Genomic DNA, 6,652 nt, shown 5'->3' with positions numbered 1-6,652 from the left:
CGGATAAGGAGACGGGGGGCCATCAGAAGGTAAGTATGATATTTATTTTTTATTTTAAATTCTTTTTTTTACAGGTACTATGGTACCCGGCTCTGGAGGAGAGTCATCCACACATTGAACCGCATGGTATCCGCATCTGCAGATGCAGTGATGCGGATGTCATGCGGTCTAATGCAAGTTCAATGGCAGCGAAAACGCCGCGATTACGCAAAATAATTGGTAGTGCTGCGGATTTTTCCGAAATGATAATCCACAGTGGAAATTTCCTCAGCATGTGCACAGCACATGAGGATTATCATTGGGGATCATGGCAGACCTTCTACCAAGCATTTTTTAAGCGTTTCTGCAGCGGAATTGCTGCTGCGGAAACGTTTAAAAAATGCATAGTGGGCACACAGCCTAATAGTGTTGGCCATTACTACCTCTTGTGGTCGGCATTCCACAGTCTGACTGCTCTGACTGTAAAGAACCCTTTCCTATTTAGCTGCCGTCATGTGCCAGTACTTTGCACTGACCACATATATATTTGTACAGGTAAATGAGATCTCCTCTAAGGTGTCTTTTTTCTAAGCTAAACAAGCCCAACTTTTTCAACCTCTCATCATATGATGGGCCTTCCATCCCTTGTAATAATCTAGTTGCCCGCCTTTGAACTCACTCTAATTTTTGAATATCCTTTTTAAAATGTGGAGCCCAAACTGCATCCCATATTCCAGATGTGACCTCACCAGTGAGTTATAGAGGGGTAACAATAAGTTGGGATCGCGGGATTTTATCTCTCTTTTTATACAGCCTAAAATCTAGCTTGCTTTTGCGGCTGCTGCTTGGCATTGAGTACTGCTGCTCAGCTTACTTGTAACCAGAATACCCAAGTCCTTATCCTGTTCTGTAGTCCAGAGTATACTCCAATTTAATGTATATGCAGCAATAGGATTACTCCGTCCCAGGTGCATTACTCTACATTTATCTACATTAAACCTCATCTGACAAGTGTTTGTCCATTCAAGTCATCTTATTCAGATCGTTCTGCAATATCGTAATGTCAAGATCAGATTTTAATATCCTTCATAGTTTGGTGTCGTCAGCAAAGGCTGAAACTTTACTCTCAATCCCATCCACAAGGTCATTAATAAAGAGGTTAAAAAGAATAGGGGTCCTAGCACAGATCTCTGCGGTCCCCACTATGACGTACCATTTATGACGACTCTTTGTTTCCTGTCATTTAGCCAATTCCTTACCCATTTGCCTATAGTTCCCCCAGTCCTTGCTTCTGTAGCTTCAGTATAAGGCTGTTATGTGGTACGGTATCAAATGCCTTTGTAAAGTACTCTTTCTATTCTACTTTCAGACAGCTGTTGTAAAACTTGGAACAGTCATGTCCGCAAATTTAGAAATTGACTTGCTCTGTATGCAGCTCCGTCTTATTGTCCACATAGTGGACTGGTGCAGGAACCGTCTGCTATTTCCTTGCATTAATTTAGCCTGTAAATCGGGTCAGAGTACTGCATTCTGACATTTTTTTTGCACAGTGCAAAGGCTAACATTTGATTGTACATGGACCAAAAAATAATTTTGAACGTAGCTTAAGGCTGAATTAAGACACCTGTATATCACAGTCCCACCATGATTTATCTGACTGACTGCTGGACTCCTGACCCGAATTAAACAGCCACATAGACATATATAAGACTGTTAAGGTCAGGTTAGATAACCCACAGTTAGTCCTTAAATGGTGGTTTCAGACTGTGATATATAGATGTCTGACATGGAAAACAAAAACAGTAGGAGCGCCAATGGTGAAGAGCCTGAGGTTTGGGGGGGGGGGGGAATGAAGGGGGAGATGTAGTGACCACTCACCTGGTCCTGTTGTGCAAAGGAGCCCCGCACAACAAGGGAAAACGCTTCCAGGTGGGAGTCTGTAAGATGATCACAACTTGGCAGGAACTGTTGTAAGGAGCTTCTGTCTGCTTCAGCGGTCACATGACCAGGACTGTGTGACCGAAGTGGGCATTCCACAATGACATCACGGCAGGTCCTGTAGTAGGCTAGTTGTAAACAGAGCAGCTTCCACCGCTCTCCACAAGGGAGATTAGCAATCAAGAAAGAAGGAATTCTGCAGTGTTAGTGAAGCGCTAGAACAACTAGACAGTGGATTAGGTTATAACACACAAACCTTTTATTGTTTAGTACGCTCTCTAACGCCACGACGCGTTTCGATAGCAGACGCTATCTTCCTCAGGTAGATCTAATTTTTATTTTATGCCAAGTCAGTAACCTAACCTCGCCCTCAATATCCTTTATATGTAGCCACACAAAAATATTGCTCCTAGTGAAGCCTGTTGAGTGTTCCCACACCGTATGGTACCATTTTCATGGATCCCACAGTACCACCCATACAGTATGATGCCCCCCACACAATTTTATGCCCCTCCAAACACAGTATGATGTCCCTTTAGTGAACACAGCTCTGTTGCATCAACACATACTGTACACACACATTGATGTGTCCTGCTCCTCGTTTCCGCTGCCTAGCTATTTGATCTCTCTATTCATTCTATGCAGAGACTGAATGTCCTGACAGGACCTATAAGTCATGTGAGAATGTCACGTGGCAACAACAAACCACAACAAAACATTCATATTGGACTTTTCTCATATTGGGCTTAAAGCACCAAAGGGTCCTGGCAGGATCTCCAGTGTCTGCATAGACTGAATGGTGGAGGAGGGTGTAAGGTTCCCTGCTCCACCGTTATATTCAGCTGTATCTGGGTCCTGAGAGGACAGATAAAGCAGAAGTCAGGACATAGCCCAGTATCAGCGAGACAGCTCCCCAAATTCAGGATAGTCCAGCTGGATCAGAGATGGTTGGGTGGAATGGTTCTTATATGAATCTGTTAAGTTTGGGTTAGGACTTAGGACTGGAGACCTGTTGCCGGTCTGTGCTTTGCAGTCTGTACTCTGACTGTGATACATGGACGTGTGAAATCTGCCTTACTGATACTGCCCTACATCCATTACAGCCCGGCACATATAATTATAGAATTTCTCACAAAGAGATGACATACATGTATAGTTATTAACATCCCCCGTCAGAGTCAGATCACTTATTCCTAGTTCTGCTATTCTTAAAGGGGTTGTCCACTTTCAGTAAAGTGATCCCCAAAGTGTGTACATAACATAAAAGCTCATCAGATACTCGCCCCACCATGCTTATTTTTTGCGTCCTGAGCTGACATCTTTTTTAGACACCATTTTGGAGTAGATAACAATGTTTTGATTGCCTCTTATTGCATTATATTGGAATTTTGTGGCAGACATAAAAACGTAATTCTACCGTTTCAATTTTTTTCTCATTACGCCGTTTACCGATCGGATTAATTTATTTTAGATTTTGATAGATTGAACTTTTACAAATGCAGCAATACCAAATATGTTTATTTTTTTGTTTTATTTTTTAATGAGGCAAAAAGGAGGTGATTTAAACTTTGTGTTACTTTTTTCCATATTTTTAAGAATTTTTCTTTTTGAACTTTTCGCTGTATTGAATAGTCCGCTTAGGGGATTTGAAGCCTCGATTGTCTGATTGCCTGTGCTAAACATAGAAAACTCAGCATTGCTATGTATAGCAGATATCACGATCGCCTATGAATGTCAGTAACGGACTGGCTTTCACACGAAGATCGTAATGACAGGCACGAGGGTCATCAGCAGACTCCCAGCTGTCATGACAACCCATCAGTGCCCTGCAATCAAGTCACGGTTGCACTGATGGGAGTGTGTAATGACGCGCCCCCTTGCCGGCGCATGTTAAATCCCCTGTCAAGAGATTAACAGCAGCATTTGACAGGTTAACAGCTGTGGGTGGAGCACCACTCCACCCGCAGCTGTTAGAGGCACATGATGGCTGATTAAATCAAGCTTTTATAGTCTGCTGGGTTCTCTCTCTCCTCTCCCTATGTATTTTCTGAGCAATTACAAGTTTTCCAAAATTGAGTTTTTTGGGGGAAAATTCAGCAAAGTCGTTGAATTCGAATTTCAAGAGATCCATTCCTCTCTAAACAGAAGCTAACTCCATGTGCCTCATGCATGGAGCTCGGCATCATTAACTTCAACCTAAGTGCCCAAGTGCTGAGCTCAGTGACCGGCTACAGCGGTGATGCAAGCCGATGACAAAGATGTCACAACTGTAATCAAAATACCGGAAGCAGAGCAGCGGTGGGGTGATGGTGCTGTACCCAGGGAAGGTGATTACCTGCTGATAATACACCATAAATGCAAAAACGGTTGTTATTACAACCACTATCCAACACATTACAGAAAATGGAATTAACCTCTGTGTAGAAAAACAGATTTTTACTATATTGTGTCCAGGCATTTCTTTTTATAAAAGGTATTTAAACGGGTTGTCACATTTAGAAAAGTTTTTTCTATACACCGTTAGTGAAAAAACAAACTTCCCAGGTCCACTGCAGAGTTGTGGCCTTTACACCTAATGTCTGTTATTGTCTGCAGCGCCAACATTATATCAGAAGCGCTGCAGAAAATAACTAAGTTCAGCGGCTCTGCCGATGTTGACAGCACAAAGTGCTGAGCTCACTGATTGACTGCTGCACTGTTCATGTGAGATCAGCACTGCAGACAATAACATGACCGGTGGCCTAGAAGCTGGACCTGGCCAGGGTAAGTAAAGAATAGTGTTTTTTTTGCAATTAACGATACTTTTAAGAAAGTTTTTTTTGAAAGGTGACAACCCCTTTAGGAGTTATGCTTTTGGGACAACGGTTTCGCATTTTGTCAATGCTGTTGAGAAAACCCATCTTGTTTCACAATGTAAATTTGGCCAGCACTAGAAACTCTCACACACCAAAGGATCCTTGAGGTGACAAAACAAAAAAAGAAACCAGTGAGTGAAACATACGGGCAACAGATGGTCTATTGTTCTGTAGTACACTGGTTACATAGAGGCTTGTGTGATGTGGATGGGTCTGTTTCTTCAAAGACGTCTTCATAATACTTTAAAATTCATATCGGGACAATGACACTTTCATGAATCTCTTGTCCTCATTAGCTAATGTCGACTCATGATGCTGGAGTATAGCCGGTTTATCAGCTATACAACACTTCTGTTCCACCGGTCCCTGGGTAGGCTTCTACTCCATATACAGTCGTGACCAAAAATTTTGAGCCTGACAGACTAGTGTTTTCACAAAGGTTTACTTCAGTGTTTAGATCTTTTAGTCAGATGTTTGCATGGTATACTGAAGCACACGTTTATGCATATTTACATTGCTGACCCTTATTTTTCAAGGCTCCTACAAATCGCCAAGGTGTGCTGGTACCAACTTCTGGGCCAAATCCTGGCTGATGGCAATCAACCCACTGTTGTCTAATAAATGCTTGGAGTTTAATCACGATTTGTGTTTTCCACCTCTTTTTGAGGATTGACCGCAGGTTCCCAATGGGATTAAAATCTGGGGTGTTTTACTAGGCAAACAAAATTTCAATGTTTTGCTCACAGTCACTTACTATATGAAAAGGCAAAAGTAATAACTGATAATGTTTTGTACAGCATGTTGGAGCACTGGTAAATCACCAAATTACTCCTGGATCATTGCGAGAAGTTGCTCTTTGACAATATTAGGTACCATTTTATATTCATGGCAGTGTTAAGCAAACTTGTGAGTGAGCTCACTCCTTTGCATAAAAAGCAACCCAAATAGTGAATGGTCAGGGAAGCTTTACTGTTAGCATGACACAGGACTCATATTAGAGCTCACCTTTTCTTTACCTAACAATCATTTTTCCAGATGTCTCAAACAATCTGAAATTCCATTAGGGCACAGTCAGACGACCATGTAAATCAAAAGATTGGAAAGCAATGCACAGACTGGCCGGCGGCTCTGACTCGAGCATGACCACTTCATGTATTTCTATGCAGCGGTCATGCTTGGGACGGGGGAGCAGCCGGCCACTCCCAAACACTGCGTTCCGATCTCTTATTTACATGGCTGTATGGCTGCACCATTGGAAAAAAATATTTTTACCCCAGTCCTAAACAGTCCAATCCCTGTACTTCTTGCAGAATGTCAGTCTATAGGAAGTACAGGGATTGAACTGCAGCAGACTAGAATAATGATTGTCCAGAAAATAAAAGGTGAGCGCTAACATGAGTCCTGAGTCATGCTAAACTATAAAGCATCCTGAGACCATATAGGTATAGGGTTGCTTACTAGGGGAGTGGGCTCACTCGCAATTTTTTCCTAAGAACTAAAAATCCTCCAAAAGCAACTGCTTCCAGGAGCCATTTAGGTGTTGGTAAACAATGCTTTTTCCCCAGCATGATTGAGCACCATGTCATAAAGCAGAAGTGATAACTCCAGGAATTGATATTTTGGCTCCATCACTAGAAAACTCCCCAAGTCTAAATCCCATTGAGAACCTGTGGTCAATCCTCCAAATGAAGAAAAAAAACAAATAAAAAAAATTGTGACAAACTCCAAGCACTGATTAGCTAATATCCAGAATGTCAGGGCAAACTGTAGAAGCCTTGAAAAATAAGGATCAACACTGTAAACATTGGGTCTTTGCATAAATTTGATGTATTTGTACTTCAGTAACCATAGAAGCATCTGACTAAACGATCTAAATATAC

Source organism: Phyllobates terribilis, unplaced genomic scaffold (genome assembly GCF_046119375.1).
Source record: "Phyllobates terribilis strain yellow unplaced genomic scaffold, ASM4611937v1 Scaffold_3__8_contigs__length_932513732, whole genome shotgun sequence".
Taxonomy (NCBI): Eukaryota; Metazoa; Chordata; class Amphibia; order Anura; family Dendrobatidae; genus Phyllobates; species Phyllobates terribilis.
This window is presented reverse-complemented; position numbering follows the sequence as displayed.